The sequence below is a fragment of the Grammomys surdaster genome, unplaced genomic scaffold (assembly GCF_004785775.1).
Source record: "Grammomys surdaster isolate TR1022 unplaced genomic scaffold, NIH_TR_1.0 236, whole genome shotgun sequence".
In the NCBI taxonomy this organism is placed as follows: Eukaryota; Metazoa; Chordata; class Mammalia; order Rodentia; family Muridae; genus Grammomys; species Grammomys surdaster.
In genome coordinates this window covers 2,878,178-2,892,653 of record NW_021604681.1, presented here as the reverse complement: position 1 = coordinate 2,892,653, position 14,476 = coordinate 2,878,178, and positions in this window count along the sequence as shown.

Here is a 14,476-nt window from a genome sequence, read left to right as displayed (position 1 = left end):
TGCCACTTGGGAGGTGAAGTTAGGAAAATTAGAAGTTCACAATCACGCTTAGCTACATAGTGAACTTGGCAATGCAATGCCAGCCTGGGCTACCTCAAACTCTTTCACACACACACACACACACACACACACGCACAATTAAGAGATGAATTTATTTTCTGAAAGTCTTATGTAAATATATTTAAGATATGTTTTATTTTTAATATGGCTTTTGTAAAATATAGGGTATTTAAATCTCACACCTAGCTGGGTGGTGGTGGTGCACGCCTTTAATCCCAGCAATCAAGAGGCAGAGTCAGGTGGATCTCTGTGATTTGGAAGCCAGCCTGGTCTACAGAGCAAGGTCCAGGAAAACAAGGGCTACACAAAGAAACTCTGTCTCAAACAAACAAACAAACAAACAAATCTCATACCTAGGGCATAAATTTATGCTTAGTGAATTAGAATATGGAAAAGGAACATTTAGTTATCAACATTTGTACTTAGTCAGGATTCTCTAGAAGAACAAAAGTAATAAAATAAATATATGTGTGAGGATTTGTTAGACTGACTTACACAGTTCAGTCTGACCAGTGCAACAATAGCTGTTTTTACTGTTGAGATCCTGAAATCCTGGTAAGTCCTTCTTTAGTCCAGGAGGCTGGATGCTTCAGAATTTTCAATTTCATGCTGATGGCCTGGGGAATTCAAGGTTTTCAGTCCAAATGGAAGACAAAAGAGTCTGGGTTCTAATAGCAGTAAAGGATAGTAGTGGTGAGAATAGTGTAAATGTTCTTATAAATATGCTCTCTACATCCCTGTACTCATATCTATAGGAAATCTATAGATAAGCTTATCTATAGATATAGCTATAAGTATGTAAGGAGGTAAAACAAGAAAACGTTCAAATTTATTTTATTCTAATTTTTCTAAGCTTAAAAATTCACAAATGGCCGAGCAGTGGTGGCGCACACCTTTAATCCCAGCACTTGGGAGGCAGAGGCATGCGGATTTCTGAGTTCGAGAGTTCGAGGCTAGCCTGGTCTACAGAGTGAGTTCCAGGACAGCCCGGGCTACACAGAAGAGAGACCCTGTCTCGAAAAACCAAAGAAAAAGAAAAACCAAAAAAAAAGCTATTTTCTCCTGCTGATCTGCTTGCTATTTTATTCATATGCTTCCAATGACCGAACACAAGATTGTAAAGCAAAACCTTCCTATTGCATTGGCAAATTTTGATAATCAGCTTTGAGTAACTATACATTTTTTATTTTTTTTTTATTTTTCAAGACAGGGTTTCTCTGTGTAGCCCTGGCATTCCTGGAACTCACTCTGTAGACCAGGTTGGCCTGGAACTCAGAAATCCACCTGCCTCTGCCTCCCAAGTGCTGGGATTAAAGGCCTGCGCCACCACTGCCTGGCGGGAGGTTTTTTTTTTTTTTTTTTTTTTGGTTTGGTTTGTCTTTTTGTTTTTTTGTTTTTTAAAACCCAAACAGGATTCTAGAAGGAAAAAAAAAAGAGACTGGAAAATCTGTGACATTTGTTTATTCAGGTGTAAGTCGTTCTGCCTTCTGACCATGAAACTCCCTCAGACAGGTGATTTCTGCTAGGTTTTCTACTCTCTCCTGACAATAGAAATCACCTCAAAGACAAAGCTTATTTTTCAGAAAAAGGTCTGTTTTTAATCAGATGAGGAAAGCACCAAAGAGACTTTTTATTTCTGCATCTGTTCAATCTCGGATATTGTCTCCATAAAATAATCCATAAGCATCCCTTAGGTTCTGAGTGGAAGTCATTTTGGAGTAGAGTGTGTCCAGGTATTAAAAGTTGCAGCATGTCAGGCAATGGTGCTGCATGCTTTTAATCCCAGAACATTTGAGGCAGAGGCATCAGTCTGGTCTATAGCGTGAATTCTAGGACAGCCAAGGTTACACAGGGAAACCCTGTCTCAAAAGTCATTAATGAAAGTTGCAGCCTGACCAATTATATATTATTAAAGCTACAAACAAAAGTTAGGGGTTTTTTTTCTACAGAAATTTGGCAAACAGAGAAAGCTCTAGAAACGATTGGGGGTGGCACACTGCTCAAGAGCAGAAGAGCATAGTGTCCTCTTCCTGTATTAAGCATTTCTGAGAACAGGCATAAGTTTTGAGACAGGATCTCATGCAGCCTAGGCTGACACTGACTTCAAATTTCTGATCGTCCATTATCTCCCCCCCGCCTCCGCCACGTGCTAGGTTTATAAATGTGTGCCAACACAGCGGCAGAAGAGCTATGCTTCCCTAACTCATTTTAAAGTAGTATCAGTATCAGGCACAGCTTCTTTTCCTTAGACTTGGACTAGGCTTACATTTTTAGCTACTCAAAGAAATGTTTGCATTTTTAGAACCAACCAACTAATCACAATTAATTTACTTCACGATCATCATTGTGACCATGCTCATCAATCCACAACTACTACTTTAAAAAGCCTACCTAATCTGTAGCAGGTCTCGGCCTAAACTCACCAGCAGAGGCTCTCACTCCTCCTCAAACGCCCTGTAAACACCATTCCTCAGTTTTCCCAGTTTGAGGTCGTTTGGCACTATCTTGTCCTGGAATGTCCAATAAACTCAGCATTGCTCTGACATACGTATTAGATATCAACAGATTGCTCGGTTATCTGTACCAATTATGTAAAACTGCATGGTAGACAAAAGACTCCTGGGTGTCTTTTCAAAGGTATGATAGATGTTGCTAAGTTGACCTTCCAGGATTCTCTGCCTCCATGAAGATCTATATTTTCCACTCTCTTTGGGATTTCATATGTGTTATTACAAAAATCTGATATATTGCAAAACCAATTCATCAATCCATAGTTTACTTTCCTGCCTGAGAGAATCTAGTCAATTGAAGAAAAGATAATCCCAACATTATGTTTCTATTTCCTTATGGGTATCTATCAATTGCACAACTATGAGAAAATTCATTTGCTTTCTGGGGGAGGGGTCATTTTAGTTCATGCTGGTGTCTTTTTAAAAAGAATGTCTTGGGGCTGAAGAGATGGCTCAGTGGTTAAGAGCACTGGCTGCTCTTCCAGAGGTCCTGAGTTCAATTCCCAGCAACCACAAGGTGGCTCACAACCATCTGCAATAGAATCTGATACCCTCTTCTGGTGTGTCTGAAGACAGCTACAGTGTACTCATATACATAAAAAAATTAAATCTTTAAAAATAAATAAATAAAAAGAATGTCTTTCCTTTTATGACTTATTTTTGAGATAACAACATACTTGCACGATTTCCCCTTCCCCTTTCCCTCCTCAAACCTACCTTTTTTTGTTTGTTTGTTTTTTCCGAGACAGGGTTTCTCTGTGTAGCCCTGGCTGTCCTGGAACTCACTCTGTAGACCAGGCTGGCCTCGAACTCAGAAATTCTCCTGCCTCTGCCTCCCAAGTGCTGGGATTTAAAGGCGTGCACCAGCAAACAATTTTTAAGAGATTTTTCACTATGAATAACTAAGAAATGTGTTGGTTTTTTTTTTAATTTTTCGAGACAGGGTTTCTCTGTGTAGCCCAGGCTGTCCTGGGACTCACTCTGTAGACCAGGCTGGCCTCGAACTCAGAAATCCACCTGCCTCTGCCTCCCAAGTGCTGGGATTAAAGGTGTGCGTCACCCCCCACCCTCCACCCCCGGCTAAAACCTACCTTATAACCCCTTCTTACTCTCTTTCAAATTCATGGCCTTTTTCATAAGCTGATGTTATAGGATACTTTAGGTACTTAATTCTTGAAATATTTTCTTCATTTATATATTTAAAAGGTTCTTCACACTTGCAATAGCATTAAATTAAATATGTGAGAATATCTAGCAATTATCAGCTTCTCAAAGTATTTCGTCCTCCTTTTTGGATATTCAAGAGGAGAAGAAATTAGTAATGCAGCTCTAAAATATGGATTTTACACCTTTCTGAGATGGAGACTACTTAAGGATTAAAGGTAAATTTTTTTTTGAGACTCAGTATCTCTATTTAATAGCCCTAGCTGTCCTGGAACTCGCTTTGTAGAACAAGGGGGCCTGAAATCCACAAAGATCCTCCTGTCTTTGCTTCCCAAGTGTTGCAATATAAGAAGATGAACCTGAGCCTTGTCATTAAAGAAAAAATTTAGTTAGAACCCATCTCCTTAACTTGGGTCAGGATGTGGGTCATCTTGTTTGATTCTCCTAGATAGTAACCATTTTCCTAACCTTTAATTTTGCTGTGCATTAATTTCCAGGCTTTCGCAGTGACTAAGCTGTTGTTTCTACAAAGCCTTTGTGATAAATATGTAAGCTCTCTACATTTTAATTATTAGAATGATCCGTAGACATCTCTATAGCTAATGTTACTGAAAAAAAAATAAGAACCTGAAAATATTTTTGAGGTTTCCTTAGCAACACACTATTCAGATAGCATTACATTGTATTTTTCTGTTTCTTCATGTAACAGAAAGTTTATAACTATAATAATGAAGTTTTACGACTTGGATAGTTTTCACGGCTTTGGAAAGGAAATTACTAACAAGGAAGTGAATACATCATTGAGTGTATACAGTAGAGAAGCTGTGAATTTTTTCAACTCTTCCAAAGAACTTTCATGAAAACCTGTTAAAAGGTCAGTAAATCTTAAATTCAAGTAATGAAAGCAAAACTACTTCACATGCAAAGGATGGAAATGGCTCAGCAGTTAAGAGCACTTACTGCCATTGTAAAGTACCAGACTTCGGCACCATAACCCACATTCAGTAGCTCACGAATGCCTGACATCCTTTTCTGGCCTCCACAGACATCCATACACATATGTCGCATGCATGTAACGGCCATTTCTTTTGTAACGGCCGGTTCTGCTGCTCCGGTCTGCTGGTCAGGGTCTAGCAAGAGACTGACTGGGGACGGAGGAAGGGCGAAAAAGGGGTGAGAGACACAAAAGATAGCTACAAGACAGAGTCCGGTGGAGCCTCTCAAGTCTCTTCTTTATTCTCCTCTCTTCTTCTATATTCTCCTCACACCTTCCACACATAGAAAGGAAATCCTGGGTATTTATACCCTTTACCATGTGACTTGCCCTCGTGGACAAGCTCAACTGAAGCCACTACGTCACGTGCCTTGTAGCCATGGATACCAGGAGCACCTTGCAGCTGGGGGCACTAAACAGTGTAACAGGATGTTTATCAGAATGTGCTCAGCTGTTGTAGGCTTTTGAAAACAAGTCTCTTGTCAGGGTATATGGCTCGAGATGGCTGTAAAGATGATAGCCACTTTCGGCTAAGAGTCGGCTCCCAACACATGCACATGATGTGTATCCATCAACCCTCATCAGAGAAACTTCTATTTATAGTAGATTATGATCAATACAGAGACACAACAGACTTGCCAATGTGCACAGAATAAGAGACAATGTCCATCTTGAAATGGAACATAGATATTGCACTCCTTCTTCCAAGGGCTTATGGATTATTGCAGAAGAGGCAGGTAAGAGGACACGAGCCAGGTGAATGTAAGAAAACATCTGGACACAACAGAGCAGATGCAGATGTGAACTCACAGAGGTACATAAGATCCATGCAAGTTCAATCTAGACCACCTGAGCACTGAATGGGGAGTTGAACAGGAAATTCCACTCCTTGCCAGGGAGCCACTGGCAATTGTTTGCTGCTGGGAGAAGAAAGGTCAATTTTGTCTAATCGTGTAGCCTCTAATAGGTCAACCATGCTGTACTGGAAAGCCACACATCCAAGAATGTTTACGTAGGATATTGGCCTTGATGGAGGAAAGATGACATAAGGTTGTGTGGGAAAGGAAAGAGTTGCATCTGGAAGGAGTTGTGGAAGGGAAGATAAATATGCTTGAAATACGTGCAAAATCCTCAAAGAACTAATTTAAAAGTTCAAACTCAATACAAAAAATATTTAAAAACATATCATATGGTAAAAAAGTATTGTATATGGCATTTATATACTTAAAACTGTTGTTATTGTTTCCTTGAATAAGTGAGATTTGCAAAATTCGCTTTTCAAACCAATTCATTAATTAAACAGTATCTTCCTCAAATGAGCTTATGCTATTGCTGAAACAATGCAACCCAACATGCAAAATTTGTGATTAGAATTTATGAGAACTTTAGATATTAATAAAATATTATATGAGTTTTCAGCAATATTACATAAATATATCTTAAATAATGTGGTTATTTCTAATATAAGGAGAAAAGTCCAGTATGAAAACAATCTAGGGCGTGGGGCAATAATAGTGGGAGACTTCAACACCCCACTCTCAACAATGGACAGGTCATGGAAACAGAAACTAAACAGAGATACAGTGAAACTAACAGACGTTATGAACCAAATGGACTTAACAGATATCTATAGAACATTTCATCCTAAAGCAAAAGAATATACCTTTTTCTCAGCACCTCATGGTACCTTCTACAAAATAGACCATGTAATTGGGCACAAAACAGGCCTCAACAGATAAAAAAAAATGAAATAATCCCATGCATCCTATCAGATCAACATGGTCTAAGGCTGGTCTTCAATAATGACAAAGACAATGGAAAGCCCACATCCACATGGAAACTGAACAATACCCTATTCATTGATAATCTGGTCAGGGAAGAAATAAAGACATTAAAGACTTTTTAGAATTTAATGAAAATGATGACACATCATACCAAAACCTATGGGATACAATGAAAGCAGTGCTAAGAGGAAAACGCATAGCTCTAAGTGCACACAACCAAATAGAAACAAAAAGAACTATACGAAGAATCAATAAAACCAGGATCTGCTTCTTTCAGAGAATCAACAAGATAGATAAGCCCTTAGCCAAACTAATCAGAGGGCAGAGAGACAGTATCCAAATTAATAAAATCAGAACTGAAAAGGGTGACATAACAACAGAAACTGAGGAAATTCAAAAAAATCATCAGATACTACTACAAAAGCCTATACTCAACAAAATTGGAAAATCTGGATGAAAGGGACAATTTTCTAGACAAATACCAGTTACCAATGTTAAATCAGGAGCAGATAAACCATCTAAACAGTCCCATAACCCCAAAAGAAATAGAAGCAGTCATTAAAAGTCTCCCCACCAAAAAAAGTCCGGGACCAGACAGTTTTAGTAAAGAATTCTATCAGACCTTCAAGGAAGACCTAATACCAATTCTCTTCAAACTATTCCACACAATAGAAACAGAAGGAACACTACCCAAATCATCCTATGAAGCCACAATTATGCTCACACCTAAACCACACAAAGACCCAACAAAGAAAGAGTACTTCAGACCAATCTCCCTTATGAACATCGATGCAAAAATACTCAATAAAATTCTAGCAAACCGAATCCAAGAACACATCAAAACAATCATCCATCATGATCAAGTAGGTTTTATCCCAGGAATGCAGGGATGGTTCAATATAAGGGAATCCATCAATGTACCCACTATATAAACAAACTCAAAGAAAAAAACACACGATCATATCACCAAATGCTGAGAAAGCATTTGACAAAATTCAACACCGCTTCATGATAAAAGTCTTGGAAAGTTCAGGAATTCAAGGTCCATACCTAAACATAGTAAAAGCAATATACAGCAAACCAGTAGCCAACATCAAACTAAATGGAGAGAAACTTGAAGCAATCCCACAAAAATCAAGGACTAGACAAGGCTGCCCACTCTCCCCCTACCTATTCAATATAGTACTGGAAGTTCTAGCCAGAGCAATTAGGCAACACAAGGAGGTCAAAGGGATACAAATTGGAAAGGAAGAAGTCAAAATTTCACTATTTGCAGATGATATGATAGTATACTTAAGTGACCCCAAAACTTCCACCAGAGAACTCCTAAACCTGATAAACAACTTTAGCAAAGTGGCTGGATATAAAATTAACTCAAACAAATCAGTAGCCTCCCTCTACTCAAAAGATAAACTGACTGAGAAAGAAATTATGGAAATGACACCCTTCACAATAGTCACAAATAACATAAAATACCTTGGTGTGAATCTAACCAAGCAAGTAAAAGACCTATATGACAAGAACTTCAAGCCCCTGAAGAAAGAAATCGAAACAGATATCAGAAGATGGAAAGATCTCCCATCCTCATGGATTGGAAGGATTAATATAGTAAAAATGGCTATCTTGCCAAAAGCAATCTACAGATTTAATGCAATCTCCATCAAAATTCCCACTCAATTCTTCACAGAGATAGAAAGAGCAATCTTAAAATTCATTTGGAATAACAAAAAAACCATGATAGCGAAAACTACTCTCAGCAATAAAAGAACTTCTGGGGGAATCACCATCCCTGATTTCAAGCTATACTACAAAACAATAATGATAAAAACTGCATGGTATAGGAACAGAGACAGGCAGGAGGATCAATGGAATAGAATAGAAGACCCAGAAATTAACCCCCATAACTGTGGTCACTTGATCTTTGACAAAGGAGCTAAAACCATCCAGTGGAAAAAAGACAGCATTTTCAACAAATGGTGCTGGTCCAACTGGAGGTCAGCATGTAGAAGAATGCAAACTGATCCATACTTATCTCCTTGTACAAAGCTCAATTCCAAGTGGATCAAGGACCTCCACATAAAACCAGCTACACTGAAACTAATAGAAGAAAAATTGAGGAAAAGCTTCGAACACATGGGCACAGGAGAAAAGTTCCCAAACAGAACACCAATGGCTTATGCTCTAAGATCAAGAATTGACAAATGGGACCTTATAAAACTGCAAAGCTTCTGTTAAGCAAAGGACACAGTCAATAGGACAAAGCGGCAACCAACAGATTGGGAAAAGATCTTCACGAACCCTAAATCTGAAAAAAGGGCTAATATCCAAGGTTTACAAAGGACTGAAGAAGTTAGACTCTAGACAATCAAATAACCCTATTACAAAAATGGGGCACAGAGCTGAACAAAGAATTCTCAGCTGAGGAAGCTTGAATGGTTGAGAAGCACCTAAAGAAGTGTTCAGCATCCCTAGTCATCAGGGAAATGCTAATGAAAACAACACTGAGATTCCAACTCACACGAGTCAGAATGGCTAAGATCAAAAACACAGGTGACAGCAGATGTTGGCGAGGATGTGGAGAAAGAGGAACACTCCTCCACTGTTGGTGGGAGTGTAAGCTGGTACAACCACTATGGAAAGCAGTCTGGCGGTATCTCAGAAAATTGAACATAGTGTTACCTGAGGACCCAGCTATACCACTCCTGGGCATATACCCAGAAGATGTTTCAACATACAACAGGGACACATGCTCCACTATGTTCATAGCAGCCTTATTTATAAAAGCCAGAAGTTAGAACCAAGATGTCCTTCAACAGAAGAATGGATGCAGAAAATGTGGTACATTTATACAATGGAGTACTACTCAGCTATTAAAAACAATGAGTTCATGAAATTCTTAGGCAAATGGATGGAGCTGGAAAATATCATCTTGAGTGAGGTGACCCAATCCCAAAAGAACATACATGGTATGCACTCACTGATAAGTGGATATTAGCCCAAAAGCTCACAATACCTAAGACACAACACAGAGACCACATGAAACTCAAGAAGAAGAAGGAAGACCAAAGTATGGGTGCTTTGGTCCTTTTTAGAAGGAGTATCAAAGATTCAACCAGAGCTCCCAAAGTCTAAACCTCCAGCCTGAGAGCACAAAGGAAGGGACTCATGTCTCTACCTGTATAGGTAATTGAGGGTGGCCTTGTCAGACATCTGTGGAAGTAGAGGGCCACGGTCCCCTAACGTTTGGATTCCCTAGTGTTGGGGAATTCAAGAGCAGGGAGATGGGACTGGGTGGATGTTCAGAGCACAACCTCATAAAATTAGGAGGAGGGGGTATGGGATAAGGGATTTTGGGGGAGAATGGGAGACGAGATAACATTTAAAGGTAAATACACAAAATAACCAATTAAAAAAAACAGATAATGGATCTGGAAAAAAACAAAAAAAAGAGAGTTTACTTATTTCAAATAATTTTCAAAAGTTTCTAGGAGATGCTAATTGGCTAAGCTCTTATTTTAAGCTCTCCACAGTAGAATTTAAGTCTCCATTTAATATTCTCAAGAGAGATGTAAATCCTAATTTTCCTCAACAATTAATTGACAAAAGAGAAGTAATCTCACAAAAAGTAGAAGAAGCTATTATTAATCGATATGTTATATAGTCTGATTAGTTGTTGGCTGTTCTATAACAGTCCTTTGATAAAAGAAATTATTAATATAAATTTATATATCCTTAAATAGTGTCTTCATGACTCTCTAAGTGTGGAAGGAGCAGCTGCTGGCGCTTCTGCCCTGATTTTACAAGAACACTGAAAAATTGGCTTTAAAAACAAAAGAGAGGGAACGGTACCCCCCCCAGAAGGAGTCCCCAAAATATTCTCCATCATGCCTTGTTCACTTTTAACTCTCTAAAACTGAAAGCTCATGGCAAATCTGCTGCTGACTGCCTCTGGCATCACCGAGACCAATAAAAACTATGGCACAGCTTTCTGGAAGGACCCTCTTACCCTAAAAGGGAATGGCCCGGACCCAGTTCTCTCTCTCTCTCTTTTTTTTTATGGGGTCAAGGATTGATATGCCTGTTTGATACCACAGAAGGCACAGCTAAATGGCTGCCAAAAAGATTAATGAAATAAATAGATATCCCCACAAAACCAGGCCCAACCATAAATAAGATGAATAACAATTTACATCCAGGGAAGAGAAATCCCCCTGATAATTCCCTTCTTTTTCCTTTCCAGGTAAAAATGAATCCCCCGTGATGTCTGCTGTTAGAAGTTCTAATCCAGATGCTGGCCTCTGAACTTATACTACTCAGACCTTCAACGAGACATTGACAAGAACATCAAACAGCTAGAGATTGACATCACTAATCTGAAAAAATCCCTCGTTTTGCTGTCTGAAAAGACCACCAAAAATTTCAAAGGACTTTATTGGACTTGATTTACTCTTTTACAATAGAAAAGACTGTGTACAGCTCTTGACTGTGTATAGCCCTTAAAGAAGAGTGTTGCCTTTACATAGACAAGACAGGGATGGTTAAAGAGAGCATGAAAAAGGTCAGAGAAGGTCCTGAGAAAAGACAGAGAGAGAAAGAGAAAGATGAGAGCTGGTACAAGAATTGGCTTTCAACCTCTCCATGCTTGTCAACCCTACTTCCTCCCATCTTGGGACTATTAATTGGGTTCTTTTTGCTTATTTCTGCTGGTCCCTGGGCCTTAAATAGGCTGACTAACTTTGTGAAACAACAGATAAATAATTTGGTAGCAAAACCTATTCAGATACATTATCATAAGTTAGCTATGGAGGACCATGAGAATCAAGATGAGGTTGTTACTCTATCCAGGGTGTTCCAAAACTCATCTCCACCCAACCTAAAAGAGGGGACTTCTGCCCCTAGACCAAGCAGAGAGGGGCCACCCAGAACCCCCTCTGACTGGAGATCTGAATTCTTGCTTAGGCTGTGAGGCTAAGCACTGTAAGGGAATATAAATAAAAGTTAAAAATATCTCTCTGAATTCCCTGAGGGACAAGCCTGACTGCATAGGGGTTGATGTCAAAAGTATCCCCTCTCCAGGAAAAAGACATCGGGATGGGTATGGTCCTCATGCCTCACTGGACAATGACAGGGGGACCGGAGCCATTACAAAGTTCCCTTCAATTACTGGAGGTCAGGCCTCTATCCCCGCCTTTGCAAGATTAGAATCACCACAGTCCTTCTATACTTAGAGAAGGGAGGAGATGTCAGGGGCAGTCCTGCTTATACACTGAAGGCCTAAAATCAACCATAGGCCTAAACTCAGCAATAGGCCTGTCATACATGTATACTAACACCAAGTCTTGGGTCTCTGTGGAAAAACATTGAAACAGATGGCTATAAGCTATTGTAAACAGGCAGCTTTTGTGGAAATTTACCAGCCTGAGTAGTCATATACCTTGTAAATATGTAGCCTTGGCAGATAATACCAACTTAGATAAGGACAAGTGAATCATAGGCAGAGCCATAGTGACCTGTCCCCTGAACCTTCACCCAGCCGATACCCTGTCCTGAAAGATATCTGTAATCCCCCTGAACACCCACACTCTGGTGTCATCCCCTTCCCCATGTCCTGCCTTTTTGTGTTTATAACCCCTGTGTGAATAAGTAAAAATTATGATTTGATTTTTAAAAAAAATAAGAAAAGAAAACAATCTAGGGAATGGGGCATAGCACAATTGTTAGAGTGCTTGCCTAGCATACACAACATTCTATGTTTGATCCTCAGTACTTCATAAACTGGTTGTGGGCACATGCGTGTGATAACAGTACTTAGGCAAAGACAGGAGGAATAGAAGTCATCCTTAAATTATAGAGAGAGCTCAAAGCCAGCCAGGGATACTTGAGATCCTGTCTGAAAAACCTAGAGAAAAATATAGAAAAGACTGCAGTTGGAACAAAGACAAAGGAACTTTAGTAATAAATATCATTTAAGTTTTAAGAAGACTTTTACAGTGCTTTAGTGACTTTGGGCTATACAGATTTAAAGGTTGACAATTGCTGAAAATGATACAAGTAATTTTGGTATAGGGGCTAGCATAATTATAAAGCCTCTGAATATTTACAGTAGTTTTTTTAGTTTCTCTTCTATTGCTGTGATGAGATACCATGACAAAGGCAGCTTATAAGAGAATGCATTTTATCGGAGACTTGCTTAGGCTTTTGGGTGAATCTATTGCCATCATAGCAGACAAGCAGGCATGGTGCTGGAGCAGAAAGCATGTATCCTTATCTGAAAGTAGGAGGCAGAGAGAGTTGAGTTGAAATGGCACAAGTATTTTGAAGCCCCAAAGGAGCAGCACACATCATCCAACGAGACCACACTTTCTAATCCTTCCTAAATAGGCTACCAACTGAAAATCAAGCATTCAACCTTATGAGGCTATGTGGACCATTTCCATTCAAACTACCACAATAACCACTAGATAAATCTTATACCATTAAGGAAGATTGTGGCTTTACTGTTCTTTAAAGTTCATTCAATTCACTTGTCCAGGATTTAATAGGTTAAGATGATATTCTTGGTTAGGTAAATCCTTATTTAGGTAAAATGAAGCCCAAATTAATAATGTTGTTTCCTCCTCTACAACCATTTACTATTAATTTGATGTCCATTAAAAATAGAGAGTCTATCTCACTGACCTACAGTTTTAGCAACTATATAATATTATTTTCAGGACAGAGAATGACCTTTATGATGTGGTTTGGCCTAATGCTGCTTATGTTATAATGTTAATTTTAGTCACCAAAACTGCTTACAGGACTATCTGCATGGAAGACACTGAAGGTCCCTGTCCCTAATTGGTTTTTGCTTGATCAATAGAGAGCCAACGGCCAATGACTGAACAAGATAAAAGGGGCGAGAATTCTAGTTTCTCTAGGGGAAGAAGGGGGGAGAAAGAAAGGGCCTTCAGGAGAAGGGGTAGGACAGACCACGCCAGGAAGGAACAGGAGGGAATAATGGCAGAAATGTAGATATGAAAAAGAAAGTGACCCACAGAAGGGCTGCCCAGAAGCATTTTGGGCAGCAAAGATAGGAGGCTGCCCAGAAGAAGCCGGGGAAGCAAACATAAAATATTGATTTTAAAAGAGATTAACCCAGGAATATCTTAGGGGAGTGTTTGTTGGCTGAGAGAGTTTTAGAAATGCCTGGTCATTGAACTAGTCAAGGCATATCAAAATTAAACTAGCATAAGTGTGTCTTTCAGTCACAACAAAGAGTGGGTGCAGGAGTGTGACCCACCAGGAGCCAAAGTAGTTTAACTAATTCACGGCTACACCATTACACTACAGGTTTTCAAAATGGCCACATACACCATAGGGTGTGAACAAGATGAGACATGGGGTACAAGAATTTTCCATTTACTCTCTTTGCTGCCTTTTTCAAAGCTCTATTGAAATATAGCTTGCAGTCTATAAGATATACATACCCCTTTAAAATTTTAGTATATTCATGTTTGTGCTACCTTCACTATAATTGAATTTTAGAATATTCTTATTATGGAACTAGAATGATGGCTCCACAGTTAAAATTGTCTCTGCTGCTCTTGCAGAGGACCAGCGTTCAGTTCCCAGCCAACACAGGCAGCTCATCTATATATAACTCCAGACCCAGGGAATCGGATGTCCTCTTCTTACCTCTGCAGGCTCCTGCACTCATATGCACATATCCCTCCAACACATATGCACATAATTAAAAATAAAATAATATCATTTCTTAAAGGGAAGTTTCAGCTGGAGAGATGGCTCAGTGGTTAAAAGCACTTGTTGTTCATGCAAAAGACCCAGATCCAGTTCCTAGTGTCCACGCGGTGGCTTAGAACCTCTGTAGCTTCAGTTTCAGGAATCTGATGCCCTCTTCTGGCCTCCATGGGCAATTGACTCACATAGTACACTTTTTTTTTTTTTTTTTTTTTTTTTTTTTTTTG